The sequence below is a fragment of the Cyprinus carpio genome, chromosome A13, assembly GCF_018340385.1.
Source record: "Cyprinus carpio isolate SPL01 chromosome A13, ASM1834038v1, whole genome shotgun sequence".
Lineage (NCBI taxonomy): Eukaryota > Metazoa > Chordata > Actinopteri > Cypriniformes > Cyprinidae > Cyprinus > Cyprinus carpio.
In genome coordinates, this window is record NC_056584.1 from 18,882,743 (window position 1) to 18,886,531 (window position 3,789).

Genomic DNA, 3,789 nt, shown 5'->3' on the forward strand with positions numbered 1-3,789 from the left:
TGTTTTCCTCAGCGTCTCAGCATAATGACAGAGAAACGGGCTCCTGTAATGCATTGCTAATGTTAGTATACGTCCATGTGAGCTGACGTTATGTTACTTTTTGCACAAAACATGCATAACATTGTTCGACTGTCATGAATATATGAAATGTCCATTGACATCAAGTACAAGTTAGCCAAGCATAGATGAATCTTACCTGTCCAGGAGAAAATTAGCAACGTTGGCGTCTGTGTTCCAAATTCTTCTCCCGTTTTCAGCCGTCTCCATCTTTCAAAAGCATCTCCAATACAAATTCTGGTTTTATTTCGGACTTTGTCATGACGAATTTCTGAATTATAACGAGGTCTTTTTGATTTAGTAACATTAGACATTTTTATCCGACTGGAGTTAGGGTAGGTTACAGCAAAGCTGGCAACACGGATCCCGAAACACTACTGACTTCGTTATTGGTAGATAGGTGGAGGGAGGCGCGTCAGGCCAAAACACAAAATGACAACATCAACATCAGTTGAGGGCTGCAAGTCCACTTTTTAAATGGCAATATCCTGGCCGGACTGCTGTTGTCAGTGATATAAGTATTTGAAATGAGCATGATTTCTTAATGTCTAGTGACACATCAGGGCCATTTTATGATTAACTGAAATAGATTTCTTACATACAGCTCCTTTAAAGTGCCCTGAAAGTTGTTTTAAAAAAATAAAAGTCACAGTAAGGCCATGGTGGTGGTTCATAAAATGAAACACAGAGTACTCTGTACACATCACCACGAGGAGTCACCTGGTTCTAAGAGGGCCTTTACAGCCTACATAGAGAGTGGGGATGGTGTGAAAAAATTTGATGAGTCTTGTAAAATTATAATTCTTTACTTCATTTAAAAAATCATTTAAACTGTTATGCTAATAATATATGCTAATTTGTAATGTAAAAATATATCACATGCAGAAGAATGCAAAAGCATTTTCAGTCCTCTCAGTCTTCTGAAACCCATTTACATTTATTCTGGTCTCTGCAGTTTGAAGATGGAGGGATGAGAAGATGGATGGTAATAAGCTCTCCTTTATTGTATAAAATAATTGAGGACTGAAAATCATCACCTCCCTGCCAGGTAAAGCAACACGACCACAGACCTCTGAAGTCACAGCTGTCTGATATGATGTTGAGTCATTCACCTCCCACTCTGTGTGTGTGTGTGTGTGTGTGTGTGTGTGTGTGTGTGTGTGTGTGTGTGTGTGTGTGTGTGTGTGTGTGTGTGTGTGTGGCGGTAAGTGATACACTGCTTTTCTTGTCCTCTAAAATCACAAATGTAGCACATAAAAGTTTGATAAGCATTTAATGATGTTGTTTCTGTGTGTGTGGATGTGCTTTAATTACTGATTCACGTCCATTACTGATTGTGCTGTGGACTGTGGCAGCAGAAAGGTCAGTATCAGAACAACCTGATTAGGCAGAGATAACAGAGAGAGGAAAACACAGAACAAAAGAGAGAACGAGTGAGGAAGGAAGAAAACAAAAAACGAACAAAGGAAAAAGTATTTACCTTCAATAAGCAGCCTTCAAATCTTTATAAGCAGAAGTCATGTTGAAGTGTTTCAATCTTCTTTTGCCTAATATAACTGTCAACATTAATAAATAATATTTCCATTAAAATATGATACAGAAATAATCATAAAACACAATTAGATATATATGATACAAGAATAATCATAAAACACAATACTAAGTATCCATAGTCTTTATCTAAATACAAGCTTGAAAATTGTACATTTTTTAATATTATATATATATATATATACTTGAGTTGGCAACAGTAATATTCACAAGCATGACAGATGCATTTTCTTGTAAGATGTTTTGGTAGGAACGCATCTGCTAAGAGCATCGCTGTACATGTTATGTACTAAAAGCTGCAGCAGCCACCAGCACAATGCCGCTGGAAACTCTCACTAAATATTAAAAACATGTAAACTGAGTCATCTGTATCTGTCTGTGAGACAGATAAATGATTCTGCCAAGGTTGAGTGGACTGGCAGAAGGCTTCCTGCTGCTCCCCACGTCCATCTGCAAGGGAAAATTCACTCTTCTTTCTGACTGAAACACACACACAGCAACATCAACACCTACACCAAACAAAAATAATAACTATAAATATAAAAAGCAAAAAAAAAAAAAAAAAAAAAAAAAAGAAGAAAGAAGGACAGAAAGAAAAGAAAAAGCACTTTTTTCTTTTCTGAACATTTTCCATCTTCTTTAGCCCAGCAGGAAACTCCAAATGCCACCAGACTGTTGAACAGAGAAATTAAATGGAAAGAGAGGCGGGGAGGAAAGGAAAGAGAGTGAAAGATACTGTTAGAGAGGGAAAGAGAGATTCTGATAGAGGTGGGGATGAGGACATGTAAAGGTCAAAATATAATAACCATCCAGTTTCACCTGCTGTCCTCTAACAGATCATGTGAAGCCAACAACACAGAGGGAGAGAGAGAGAAAACAAGAGAGGGTGTTTGTGTGCATGTGCATTATTCATTGCAGAATAAAGCTTATCCTAAAACTGAAATCAAATTTGACCTTTAATACTTTTTATGCATGATATTCATAATAAAAAATGTTGGTCCCAATAATCTTTTAACAAAACTTCTTCCCCTGAAACAACACACATACAGTTATGTATTATTCAGTGTAATGGCATCTGTCTATGTCTCCACCTCACTAATTCAGATGTGTATTGGATTTAAGTGCATTTATTTAGCCACCTGTCACACAAGACCTTGAATTACATAGTATTTAATGTAGTTCTATTACAGATATCTATAGACGCATTTTTAATACACTGCAGTGGTATGAGGTGAAATTGAGAAGAGAGGGTTTCTTCTTTCATTTCCAGGGATATGAAAGGATGAGATGTACTTTATACGCTGCTGTATGTGGATCTGTTTCAGTATTCTCAATATAAAACTCAAAATGCTAGGAGCACAAGAACTTCCATGTGCTGTGGTCAGAGATTTCCTGTGGAAACAAGCGCTTTAAAAGCATCTCTGGGTTCGAAGCTGAAGGCCATCTGAACAAATATTTATTTCTGCTTCTACTGGGGCTTCAAATGAAGCTGTAAAATGTGAAAAGAAGAGGAAGAGGCAAAGAGGAGGAAAAGAAGGGAGAGTTAAGCTTATGATGGATGTTATCAGCAGGGCGAGACATTGCTGTTAATTACCGTAATGCTGAATTAATAATGGACCATATGACATCTCTCACAAATCCTCAAGCGATTCCCTTTGCCACAATCACTTACATAATCACATCTTCAGATCTCTCATGTAATATGAAAAAAGGTCTGCCTTGCCGAGACTCAACTCAAGCTCAAAGTTCCTATATATAAGTTTATATAAGTAAGTGTGTGTGTGTGTGTGTGTGTGTGTGTGTGTTTGGAGACTGGGTATTTGATTTCTTGGTAGATTGGGTATAGTTCCCAGCATGCTTTTCATAGGACAGGATAAATAGAATAAATGTTGAAATGAAGTGTTATTTTATGTGCTTTTTAGAGAAGGCAAAGACATGTTAGTGTTTAATGCTGTTATGTTTGACATTTTAAAGTTTCTCTGTTGAAGTTTTTGTGCTTAGCATTGTGCTGAAGAGTAGACCACATGAAGGTAAACACTATATTGACTCTATTTGCAAGCACATCTTACTTGTTCATTAAATATACATGCTAACCAAGTTACATTTAGCATGTGCTATGATAGCTGTGGATTTTAATGGAAAGCAGATCATATAAATTGGTTCCAGGCCCACAAATCCATT